The following is a 14,118-nucleotide window of genomic DNA, read 5'->3' as shown; positions in this document are numbered from 1 at the left end:
GCGATATGGGTCAGCTTCCTCAGAAGGGATGGGTTCTGGATCCCAGTCTATAAGAGAGGCGGCATCATCTTGGGGCCCATAATTTACCACATTGGTCCCCTGCTGGCTTGGGGCAGCCATTAATGGCGTAAATAATTAAGTCAACAAGGGTATGTAAATAATGCAATGTAGCAATAATACAAAGTAATTAACGTGCCTTGAGTGAATGCGCAAAGACTGTGTAAAAAATACATATATATATATTGACTTAGGTAACTGGGTTTTCATTACAAATACTTTTGATATATGCTGCGGGAAAAGGGGAAAATAATAATAGCAAAGAAACACACACAGGTTTTTGAGATTTTTTATTTTCTGTTGAGTTAAATGATGGTGGCAGTGTAAAAAGGAGAAATAGCCTATATAGCAGCACTGCCACCATCATTTAACTCAACAGAAAATAAAAAATCTCAAAAACCTGTGTGTGTTTCTTTGCTATTATTATTTTCCCCTTTTCCCGCAGCATATATCAAAAGTATTTGTAATGAAAACCCAGAGTAAACAACTTAGCAATATTTTACAGTAGGAAAAAACGGGTATACATTCACAACAATACCAAAAACAAAATCATCCAAGATCCCCGTACGGGCCACCACTCTGTAACAATTTCCCTTACACTATCAAAGCAAGAGAAAATTACTGCGCGCAAAACATAAGGTAACGGGCGGATCGGATACCTACTGATATAAATAAAGCCAGTAACAGCTTACTTTCGTTAAATAAACACTAAAGAAAAAAATATATAGAAAAAGATCAACATGTATGTAGACTTAAATTAATTATATATTAACGAAAATACAATGAAACACAAGTTCAACCAAGTGTATTGAGAGATATCACATTATAATACCCAGACGGGCAGCAACATGCGCTTATTTCACAGCTGGAGGCACGGCCGCACTCCGACACAGCAAACAAACATTCTCAAATTATGCACACACAAAACATTCTCAAATTATGCACACACATTTAACCCTCAAAACCCCAATGTCCCAATGTCCCAATGTCCTGGCCAGCAGACCGAATGTTCATTCAAGCGACATAAATTGTCCGTACAAAACTACAATGTCCTCCGCGAGAAGAAAAAGACACAAAACAAAAATATAAGGCGAAGCGTGGCGAGAAGCCGCAGTCAATACATCCCCCGTGGACTTACGCAATCTCGTCACAGTCTGTTTAGCCGATGGGAAGCTGTGGTAGTCCAGAAAACAATTGACATGTAATCCACAAAACAATAGGGTTTTAGTCCCTTTGATGAATTCTTCATGCAACTATTACACAGAGCCCGCTAAACTCAGACCGCTTCCCCGTTTGAACTCCGGAGTCCTCTCCCGACGTCACTTCCCATTCTCCTTAAAACCATATTGCGTGACATAAAAATGACAAGAGGACAAAACAAAAACAAATAAAAGTCCATATAATAGTCCGTGATTACACCACAGGCATCTGATACAACATTTAGCTTTTTTTCATGTGAAGAGAAAAAACAATACAACAAAGCATGTTTATCATCACCTCAAAAAAAACTGTACATAAAGGCAGAATTAGGTGACTATTACACTGTGAGACTCTACTCCAGGTGGGGGCGAGCACCAAGGCTAAAGCCGATTGCCACCGGTCTAAGCCCCCCGTATACGTCGTTGGTCAAAAAGTGTGGCTTCCAACCGGGAACATTCCTCTCCGCTCCGTTTCTAATAAACTTGCTCCCAAATTCATTGGCCCGTTTACTGTCACCAAGATCATTAGTCAACCTTCCTCCAGCGTACAGGAGGATTCATCCCGTCTTTCATGTGTCTAAAATAAAGCCTGTGTTTCATTCTCACATTAATCCGCCTGCCCCGGTTCCCCCCCTCGCTGCGACTCGTAGATGGGGAACCTACATATTCGGTTAATCGTATACTGGACTCAAGACGGAGGGGACGCGGATTCCAGTACTTGGTGGACTGGGAAGGTTACGGTCCGGAGGAGAGAAGTTGGGTTCCTGCTAGGGATATCCTGGACCACTCCCTTATCGATGATTACAATCGACAGGTAAGGGTGTCTGGGAACGCCAGGCGGCATTCCTGGGGGGGGGGGGGTACTGTCACGGTTCATGGATTCATTGACTCGCCCTTGCTATGAGTGTGCGTGTTGTATGAATGGGCGCAGCTCATCAGCACGGCTCGTTATTTCCGCTGATGAGCTGATCAGCGCCAGCTGTTTTGAATGAGAATGTCCTATATATTGTTTGTCACCTCGTCTTGTCTTTATCAGATGGTTGTGGAGGTTCTCCAGTTTGCTCACCGTCATTTCTCCTCGCTCCAGTGGAGGTGGAGGTGGAGGTCTAGCTGCTCTTTTTAAAGATATCTATCAATGTAAGCAAATATCATATGGGAATTACTTGTCTTTCGAATATCTGGGTATTGTGTTAAAAGGTGCTCCACGCATTTTACTTATCATTATTTACAGGCCTCCAAAATACTCTCCAGCCTTTGCTGAGGACTTTACAGAACTGTTATCAACAATTACCTCAGAGTTTGACTGTTTTGCCATTGCTGGAGATTTTAACATCCACATAGATAGTGCAGAGAACAATATGGCAAAAGAAATCAAAAGTGTTTTAAAAACTTTTGATCTGACTCAGCATATACATGGACCCACACACAATCGTGGACACACTCTAGATTTACTTATCAGTAAGGGTCTAAACATTTCATCGATTGTTATTAAGGATGTAGCACTGTCTGATCATTTCTGTATTTTCTTTGATATATTGATCTCTCCTGCCACTGAAGCTAGATCTGTGTCTGTCAAGAAGAGATGCTTAAATGAGAACACTAGTGTACTATTTATGAATGCTATATCCTTAACACCAAGCATATCTGCAGACTCTGTTGATTTTCTCCTTGATTCTTTTAACTCAAAAGTTAAAAGTGTAATTGATGATATTGCTCCTGTGAAAGTCAGGAAGAAGAGTGGCAGACAAAAAGCACCTTGGAGAAACTCAACAGCAGTGCAAAATATGAAAAGACAATGCAGAAAAGCAGAGCGCATGTGGCGGAAGACAAAACTTGTAGTCCATTATAACATCTACAAAGACAGCCTTCATGCTTTCAATATGGAACTAGGCAAAGCTAGACAGACTTTCTTCTCAAATATTATAAACAGTCATTTAAACAACACACGCACTCTTTTTGCAACTGTAGAGAGACTGACAAACCCCCCAAGCCAGATTCCCAGTGAAATGCTCTCAGACAACAAGTGTAGTGAGTTTGCTTCTTTCTTCTCTGAGAAAATCAATAATATCAGAAAGGTGATCAGCACATCCTTGAGTTGCACTGAGGTCAGACAGATCAAACCACCTGAGAAAGTAGTTACTATGTCTGACTTCAAAGAAATTGATGGCAAAATTTTGGAAGAAACCGTACAGCACCTTAAAACATCAACCTGCACCCTTGACACATTTCCCACATCATTTTTCAAAAGTGTGTTAAACAGTTTAGAAGCAGATCTTCTAGAAGTGGTAAATGCTTCACTTCTCTCTGGGAGTTTTCCAAACTCCCTGAAAACTGCAGTTGTCAAGCCCCTCCTGAAAAAGAACAATCTGGATAAGACCATATTAAGCAACTATAGGCCGATCTCAAATCTTCCTTTCATAGGCAAGATCATTGAAAAAGTTGTCTTTAATCAGCTGAACAAATTCTTAAGCTCGAATGGATACTTTGACAATTTTCAATCTGGTTTCCGACCGCACCACAGCACAGAGACAGCGCTCATAAAGATAATAAACGATATTCGCTTAAATACTGATTCAGGCAAATTATCAGTGCTGGTACTACTCGACCTCAGTGCTGCATTTGACACTGTCGATCATAACATACTTCTTGACAGGCTGGAAAACTGGGTGGGGCTTTCTGGGATAGTCCTAAAATGGTTCAGGTCATACTTAGATGGGAGAGGTTATTATGTGAGTATAGGAGATCATAAGTCAGAGTGGACGTCCATGACATGCGGAGTCCCTCAAGGCTCAAATCTTGCGCCACTCCTGTTCAACCTGTATATGCTCCCAATGAGCCAAATAATGAGAAAGCACCAAATTGCTTACCACAGCTATGCAGACGACACACAGATTTACTTAGCCCTATCGCCTAACGATTACAGCCCCATTGACTCCCTGTGCCAATGCATCGATGAAGTCAACAGTTGGATGTGTCAAAACTTTCTTCAGTTAAACAAAGACAAAACTGAAGTCATTGCGTTTGGAAACAAAGATGAAGTTCTCAAGGTGAACGCATACCTTCACTCTAGGGGTCAAACAACTAAAAATCAAGTCAGGAATCTTGGTGTGACACTAGAGTCAGACCTTAGTTTCAGTAGTCATGTCAAAGCAATAACTAAATCAGCATACTATCATCTGAAAAATATTGCAAGAATTAGATGCTTTGTTTCCAGACAAGACTTAGAGAAACTTGTGCATGCTTTCATCACTAGCAGGGTGGATTATTGTAATGGACTCCTCACTGGCCTTCCCAAAAAGACCATAAGACAGCTGCAGCTCATATAGAACGCTGCCGCCAGGATTCTGAGCAGAACCAGAAAATATGAACATATCACACCAGTCCTCAGGTCTTTACACTGGCTGCCAGTTAGATTTAGGATTGATTTAAAAGTATTATTACTGGTATGTAAATCGTTAAATGGCCTAGGACCTCAATACATTGCAGATATGCTCACTGAATATAAACCCAACAGATCACTCAGATCACTAGGATCATATCAGCTAGAAATACCAAGGGTTCACTCTAAGCATGGCGAGTCTGCTTTTAACTATTATGCCAGCCGCAGCTGGAACCAGCTTCCAGAAGAGATCAGATGTGCTCCTACAGTAGTCACTTTCAAATCTAGACTCAAAACACATCTGTTTAGCTATGCATTTAATGAATGAGCACTGTGCCAATGTTCGTCCGACTGTTTGTACTGTACTGTACTGTATTTTATTTTATTTTTGTTTTAATTATTCTTATTTCTTTTTATTATTTTAATTTCTTCTATGTAAAGCACTTTGAATTACCATTGTGTATGAAATGTGCTATATAAATAAACTTGCCTTGCCTTGCCTTTTCAGAACTCTGTGGAAGCGGTGAAGTAAACTGAGGCCCATTATCACTCACCAGAGTGGTCGGGTTGCCATGTCTACTGAAGACAGAGGTAAGAAAAGCAGTCACCTGTTTTGTTGCAATAGATGCAGTAAAGTCTACCTCGGGCCATTTACTATAGTAGTCAGTGAGTGTCAGAGCATATCGACAGTCCCAGACAGCAGTCTCGAAAGGGCCCACAATGTCTATCGTCAGTTTTTCCCAAGGTGCAGAGGGTAAAGGAACAGGCTAGAGTGGCACAGCAGAGGTTTTCACAGTTTTATCCAGAGAAAGGCATAACTGACAGGCGGTAATCTTTTCTTCCACAAGTGAGTCCATTCTGGGCCACCAATACATTTCACGCAGGCGTTGCTTTGTTCTCACAATCCCCTGATGGCCCTCATGTGCAATGCGGACCAGTGACTCATGCAGTTCTCCAGGTACCACCAGTCGAGACCCTCTAAACACAAAATCAGCTTGCACACTGAACTCATGTTTTAGTTTGTAGTATGGGCGTAGAACAAGATCCAGAGCAGCAGGAGATGAAGGCCAGCCACGGACAATTTGTGTGCGTAGTGCAGAGTTCAGAACAATGAGTAGAGGCACAAGCAAATTCATCCTGAGATATGGCAGTCGGACCAGTGGACAGTAATGTAACAAATTCGGGCTTTGTATCTGACTCATCTAAACCATCTAAACATTAGAAGTATACTGTCTAAAAGTGAGCAAATACAGCATCTGTTACTGGGTTCAAACCTGAACTTTTTATGCTTATCTGAAACCTGGCTTAATCAAAATGCTCCATTAGCAGCTCTGAATATCCCTGGTTATAACAAAATTTACTGTAAAATTTACAGCAACTTACTGGCAATTTTGGTTGCCAGTAAGCCTGTAAATTTTACAAGAGTACTGTAAAACATCAACTACAATTTAACAGTAAAAATACAGCACACCTGTAAAATCAGCAAAACAAGGACAGCTGTGCATTTACAGTTCTTTACTGTAATCTTTACAGTATGAATTAACAAATTGCTGTAAATTTTGGTTGCCAGTAAGCCTGTAAATTTTACAAGAGTACTGTAGATTTCACCTGGCTTTCGAGCCCTCATGTGGTATCGTGCACTCGTAAATAACAACATTAAAGGGATAGTTCACCCAAAAATGAAAATGCTGTCCTCATTTACTCACCCTCATGTTGTTCCAAACCTGTATGACTTTCTTTCTTCTGCTGAACACAAAAGAAGATATTTTGAAGAAAGTCGGTAACCAAACGACTGATGGACCCCATTGACTTCCATAGTAGGAAAAAAATAATAATACTATGGAAGTCAATGGGGACCAGCAACTGTTTAATTACCACCTTCTTTAAAATATCTTCTTTTGTGTTCAGCAGAAGAAAGGAAATCATACAGGTTTGGAACAACATGAGGGTGAGTAAATGATCACAGCATTTTCATTTTTGGGTGAACTATCCCTTTTTAAATCACAGAAAGGTAATATAATACTAAGTATAGTGTAATAAATGTACATTCCATCTTTTAAAAGTGAAATTGAAAAAAACTTTGCAGGATTTAGATTTACGATACTGATGACTGTTAACCCAAACATCACAGTCTGTGTCAAGTCAAGTCAAGTCACCTTTATTTATATAGCGCTTTTTACAATATAGATTGTTTCAAAGCAGCTTTACAGTGATAACAGGGAAATAATGCAACAAAGTTTGCAATACAGCAGATTCAAAAGAAAATAGCGTCATAGTCCAGCTTAAGTAAGTTCAGTGATGGTTAATTTTTGTTGTAAAAAGTTATTAATTCAGTTCATTTATGTATAGCCGCTCTGGAGAAAACTGTGATGTCATCGTCCAGCTCAGTTCAGTTCTCATATAATGGTGTCAATGCAGGCCGATCAACAATATTGTTCAATATTAAATGTTCCCAAAGCGTGCTGCCATATATGGCCTGCTGCACTTAATCAGCATTTTCATATTATCGGAAAACGTACTCGGTTACCTAACGTAACCTCGGTTCTCTCTAGAAGAGGGAACGAGTATTGCGTAAGTTGCTTACGCTACGGGTAAAGTTATCTTTTCTCGAGATATGAAGCCAAAAAATTATCCTTAATTTTGTATTTATTGTCAACGCAGTGCGGCAGCCAGCATACCATAGCAGGCTGTATAAGCGTGCTCATTGGCTGTCCTACGGCAACTGCAGCAGCCTACCGGTGAGCCCTGCGTGACGTCGCGCCCTCCACGCGTCACAGCCCGCCAGAATGGGTGTGGCTTAGCATATATTAGGAAGGGCTCAACAGGCTGAACCCTGGTTTTCATTGACTGAAGCGAATAAGCTGGTGGCGCGAGCAGGGCAGGTTACGCAATACTCGTAATACTTAGGTAACCGAGTACGTTCTCTTACGAGAGGTTCTCTCGTATTGCGTAAGTTGCTTACGCTACGGGAAACCCTTGTCAACGCCGTGCGCGCCGAGCATCCACTGCATGAGTCCCAGGGAAAGCCCGGGGAACACAAAAACATGTGGGAAACAGGCGGTCAACAACACGGACCAGCACATGTAATAAGCACTTCATAGGAATACAGAGCGGCTCCGCCAGTCTATGTATAAACGTGTGGAGAACAGGCGGCCAGCAACGCGGGCCAGCACAAGTACATAAGCACATCATAGGGAAATACAGAGCGGCTTCGCCGGTCTATGTATAGAGAATATAACCCCTTCGTGCAGGTCAACCAGAAGAGCTAGTAGTCACGTGAGAGTAGCCTGCATATGAAAAACTGGGCAGAACATACACATCACCTAGACTGATAAAAGTTTAGCCTGCAAGGCGGGAACTTCCAGGTTATAAAACCTAACGAATGTAGAGGGGGAGGCCCAGCCTGCCACCATACAAATGTCGTGAATAGAAATCCCGCTGGACCAAGCCCACGACGAAGCCATGCCTCTAGTGGAAAGGGCCCTGACGCCCATAGGGCACTGCAGGTGTTTGGGCACATAAGCTGCTGCGATAGCGTCCACTATCCACCTGGACAGGCTATGTTTCGAGGCGGCGAGACCCTTGGTGCGCCCACCGAACGAAACAAAAAGCTGCTCAGAACGCCTGAAGGCGGCGGAGCGCGTGATGTAAACTCTCAGCGCCCTGACGGGGCATTGGAGGTTATCACTGCCCTCACTATCGGATGCTGGCAGAGCCGATAGGGAGATGATCTGCGCTCTAAAGGGAGTGCTAATCGCCTTGGGGACGATTGTCTCGGTTTGAGGATAACTTTCGAGTCATTTGGTCCAAACTCGAGACATGCGGGGCTAACAGATAGCGCGTGTAGATCCCCCACACGTTTTACTGATGACAGAGCTATCAGAAAAACGGTTTTGAGCGAGAGGTATTTCAGATCCACGGATTCTAACGGCTCAAAGGGAAAAGCTTTCAAGGCCTCTAGGACCAAAGAAAGATCCCAAATCGGAACCGAAGGGGGACGCAGGGGATTCATCCTCCTGGCTCCTCTAAGGAAGCGGATGATGAGCTCGTTCCTTCCTATTGCACAGCTGCGCGTCGACTCCGCGAACGCTGCAATAGCTGCCACATACACTTTGAGCGTGGAAGGGGACCTGCCCTTGTCCAACAGCTCTTGAAGGAAGGAAAGCACCCACGAAACCCCACACGTGCGTGGGTCCAGGCTCTTTTTAGTGCACCATTTGGAGAACACTGACCATTTAGACGTGTAGAGTCTTCTCGTAGAAGGAGCTCTAGACTGTGTGATCGTGTTCACGACCCCTTCTGGCAAGGCAACGGGTATCCGTTGATTATCCACGCATGCAGAGACCAGCGCTCTGGATGGGGATGCCAAATCGATCCACCGGCTTGAGAGAGAAGATCTTTCCTCACCGGGATCGGCCATGGGGCTACATGCGACAGCCTCACCAGCTCTGGGAACCAGGTTTGGTTCTCCCATTGCGGGGCTATGAGGAGCACTGAGTGGCGCGTTGCTGCGGAGGGCAAGCGTACAGCGGGCAGCTGGGCCAGGTTTGGGCCAGCGCGTCCTCGCTCTTCGAGAGGAACCTCGGGCAATGAGCATAGACCAACGCTACTTTTGCGTCATCGAAGGGTAACGCCCCTTTTTGGGGGAAAACAAACAGATTCCCCTGAGAACAGAACTCGCTCGCTCTAGACCTGCAAAGTTTCTTGATAGCAAAAATCGCACAAACATACACTCTCTTTGGACTATTCAGACATCTACCACTATCTCGTGGAATCACCAAGTAAGTAGCCTATTTTTTTTTGTCATTAACACACTCATAGTATGACAAACTAGACGATGAGGCCATGTCAAGAGGAGTCGGTGGTTTACTTGGATCATATTTCACTTGATTTAAGCTATTGACATAGTTTTGTTGTCGACTAGCTATAACTTACTAGTTAGAAAGACGAAGCTGCTAGCAGCTACGTGATTAACGTTAGCTCTCACTAGGCACGCTACCTTGGCTGTTAACTGATTTTACTGTTGAAATAGTGGCAGGCTAGGACTAAAGTGGACTTGGCTGGTTTCTGCTTGTGTCTAGAAAGTGCTAGGACTTTGAAAGTTGTAAAAAGGTTTACAGTGTACGGCAAAATATGTATGGGGCATATTTTTCATTGTCTCTACCCCACTTAAGGTACGGACTATTTATGTTTTTAGCCTCTGACATGATTGTTCTGATTACAGTGTTTGAGGGTTTCTTACTAGTATAGCTAGTCGACAACAAAACTGTCAATAGCTTAAATCAAGTGAAATATGATCCAAGTAAACCACCGACTCCTCTTGACATGGCCTCATCGTCTAGTTTGTCATACTGTGAGTGTGTTAATGACAAAAAAATAGGCTAACGTTACTTACTTGGTGATTCCACGAGATAGTGGTAGATGTCAGAATAGTCCATATTTGGCCACTGCGTGGGGTCATTAATCCAGTTTTCGACCATTTCAAAGGGACACCTCTGTAACTCCCTATCCAGTAGCTTCTTTAAGTACCGCTCACGGTCCTCGGCCGGCAAAGAGAGTGTATGTTTGTGCCATTTTTGCTATCAAGAAACTTTGCAGGTCTAGAGCGAGCGAATTCTGTTCTCAGGGGAATCTGTTTGTCTTCCCCCAAAAAGGGGCGTTGCCCTTCGATGACGCAAAAGTAGCGTTGGTCTATTGTCTTTTGACGCAAAAAAGTCGACTTCCGCTTTGCCAAAAAGGCGCCACAGCGACTGGACTGTCTGAGGGTGCAGGGACCATTCTCCCGGGGGGAAGTTGTCCCTGGACAGTCTGTCTGGGCCGACATTCTCGTGGCCCAGTACATGCGCGGCTCTCAGCGAGCGCAACGAGTGATGAGCCCCACAAGAAGGCGTTCTGTCAGTTTGCAGAGATTCCGGGATCTGACACCGCCCTGGTGGTTCACGTAGGACACCACGGACATGTTGTCTCCAGACAGTTTATATGAAGGCATTTCTCCTGGTCTGACCACAGACCACAGGCCGGTCTGCCCTCGAAAGAGCGCCCCAACCTAAGTTGGAAGCGTCTGTCGAGACAACCTTTCGGTACGAGACAGCTCCCATTGTCACTTCCCACTGGTACCAGTCGGCCGCTGACCAGGGTTTCAGTGCTGAAACGCAGCTCTGAGTCACTCTGATTCGCATGCCGCCGGACGCCCAGGCTCGGTGAGGCACTCGAGCGTTCAACCAGCGTTGCAGCGGGCGCATACGCAGTAGACCCAGCTGAAGCACTGCTGCAGCTGATGCCATACAACCCAACATCCTCTGAAATGTTTTTAGAGGAGCGACACTGCCTTTCTGGAAACGTCCAGGTGTTGAACACGGCGCGCGCGCTGTGTCGACAGCCGGGCCGTCATTGCCACAGAGTCCAGTTCTATACCCAGAAAAGAGACTGACTGACTGGGCAGTAATGAGCTCTTGGTCCAGTTGACCGTGAGACCCAGGCTTTCCAGGTGGCTGAGAAGCACTGTTCTGTGTGAAATAAGTTCTTTCTCTGACTGTGCTAGAATCAGCCAATCGTCCAAATAGTTCAAAATCCGCATGCCCTGATTTCTCAAGGGAGCGAGAGCCGTGTCCATGCACTTCGTGAATGTATGGGGTGCCAAAGACAGGCCGAACGGCAGGACGGTGTATTGACATACCTGACCGTCGAAGGCGAATCTCAAGAATGGCCTGTGACGGGGTATCATCTGAATCTGAAAGTAAGCGTCTTTCAGATGGAGGGAAATAAACCAGTCCCTCGGGCGAATCTGCGCGAGGATCTGTCTGGTTGTGAGCATTTTGAACGGTCTTCTCATAAGAGCTTTGTTCAAATATCTCAGATCTAGGATCGGTCTGAGAGCTCCGTCCTTCTTGGGCACTAGGAAGTAACGGCTGTAAAAGCCTGACTCGCTCAGAGAAGGAGGTACCGGTTCTATGGCCCCTTTGCACAAAAGTTTCGCTATTTCTGCACGAAGTAGGTGTGCTACTTCCCCATTCACTCTCGTCTCGGTTCATGCTCGAAAGCGCGGGGGACGGCGAGCGAACTGCAACGAATAGCCCTGCTTTACTGTGCTCAGCACCCATTCTGACACGCCTGGAATAGCTTCCCATGCTTTTGCATGTACAGCTAGGGGCAGAATGGCCTCCGGGTTCCGATTGCCGCACTCTGTGGGCTTGAGAACCTGACTCGGAGGCGCGGGCGTAGTGCGTGCGCTCTCGGTGCTTGAATACGGCGGCTCGCAGACAGCGATGGCTGGCCGTTTTACACACGATGTCCCGGTGGCTTCGTACGGGGAGCATATTGTGCGAGGAACGGGGCGCGAGAGCGGCGCCGGGGGTAAAATGCTTGTCAGTATTTTACGAGCGTAAGCGCTCGTGAGCGGGCACAAGACTTACATTCGTAACGTGACCAGCAGGAAGTGGCCGTGTAACGGAGCGGGCAGTGAGCAGGTGTGGGCACGGGTTCGTGGGCACATGTCCTACATCTAACACTTGAGCGGCTTTTGCCAGCTTTATGAGAGTGGGCTCCGTGAAAGGCACGGGGGGTATAGTGCTTGTGTGTAGGGGTGAGCACTGAGACGTGGGCACATTTTCTACACTTAAAATGCCAGCGGCTTGAACCGGATAACCAGACATTACACTCTTTTGAGATTTCTCTGGGTTGCCGTGAAAACGGCGGTTGCGTGCAGGCGAGCGGGTTGTATTACCGGCTCGTTGGCTGCAAAATACACTTCTGCAGTAGTCTTTCCAAGGGGACTGACAGAGTAATGCTTTGAAGGCTCATATGTTTAGACATAGAGATAGCAAGTTCGCTTTCCGTATGTAAGAAAGCTGGCCGTGAACAGCATAATTTTTATCTGCCGCCAGAGCCAGGATTCTAAAACGGGTCTCTGGCGCGAAAGCTCAAGGTTTCGCCACTGAGCCACAGGGGAAAACACACAAAAGCTTTCGGTCAGCGTGAGCATATAAGAGAGCGCCATCATGTTCTGTGTCGGCATTTGTTTGCAGGCGTGCATGTATTATAACAGGCTCATATACTGCAATATTAATATTTCTAGCCGCCTGAACTTAAGAGGGGACTGAGAAATGTGTGAGAATTGGAGGTTGGTCCGGCCTCGGCGGGACTAACAACACTCTCTCTCCTCCTTTCGCCGGTGAGTGAGGCACGCGGGGTGCTGAACATTGCTCGTGACCGTCTGCTCTGACTTCCCTTGTGAACGGCGCAGCTCAAACAAAGGGAGGGAGAGCAGGAAGAGGGGTCGTAATAGGCGAATAGCCAGAGAGCGTCAACATATCTTGTGTCGGCGTTAGTTTGCAGGCGTGCATGTATTATAACAGGCTTGTTTACTGCAATATTGATGTTTGCAACAGCCTGAACTTTAAGAGGGGACTGAGAAATGTGTGAGAATTGGAGGTTAGTCCGTCCTCGACGGGACTAAAACACTCTCTTTCCTCCTTTCGCCGGTGAGTGACGCACACACGCGGACCGCGAGGGCGGGGTAGCTTCCTTGCAATGTAAAGAAAGTTAGCCCCGTGACCGTCCGCCTCTGACATCCCTTGTGAACGGCGCAGTTTGCGCGGCACAACAAAGAGAGAGAGAGCGGGAAGAGGTGTCGTAATCGGCGAGTAGCCAGAGAGCGTCATCATGTTTTGCGTCGGCGTTCGTTTGCAGGCGTGCATGTATTATAACAGGCTCGTTTACTGCAATATTGATATTTCCAGCCGCCTGAACTTGAGAGGGGACTGAGAAACGTGTGAGAAATGGAGGTTAGTTCGGCCTCGGCGGGACTAAAACACTCTCTTTCCTTCTTTCGCCGGTGAGTGACGCACGCGCGCGGGTGCGGTAGCTTTCTTGTAACTTAAAGAGAGTTAGCCCCGAGACCATGACAGGGTGGGGAGATGCATCTCGTCAAATTCAGGGCAGCCGCCCTAGCGAGTGCAGCTTCTGCACGGTAACGGACCAGACAGGAAGCGCAGAGGATGTGACCGACGAGGTGCGAGGCATTTGAAACAACGCCTCGTAGGAAATTTCTCTTTTAGAAGAGAGTGTGTGTCGCAGCGGTGAACACACACAGCAGAAAGGATATGACGCCGGATAGTGTAGCAGGCACGGATGGCTGAAGGCGGCGAGAATCGTCCGGCTTCTTCAGGTGCTGTCCTAGGCTTGCTCTGTTGCTTGTTTCGACAGTGGCGGCTTCTCTCAAAGATCCAACGATGCAGAGAGTTTCACTGAAGAGATGAAAATCAGAGTTCAGCCTGTTGAGCCCTTCCTAATATACGCTAAGCCACACCCATTCTGGCGGGCTGTGACGCGTGGAGGGCGCGACGTCACGCAGGGCTCACCGGTAGGCTGCTGCAGTTGCCGCAGGACAGCCAATGAGCACGCTTATACAGCCTGCTATGGTCTGCTGGCTGCCGCACTGCGTTGACAATAAATACAAAATTAAGGATAATTTTTTGGCTTCAG

The sequence above is a fragment of the Squalius cephalus genome (genome assembly GCF_949319135.1).
Source record: "Squalius cephalus genome assembly, chromosome: 17".
NCBI lineage: Eukaryota > Metazoa > Chordata > Actinopteri > Cypriniformes > Leuciscidae > Squalius > Squalius cephalus.
This window is presented reverse-complemented; position numbering follows the sequence as displayed.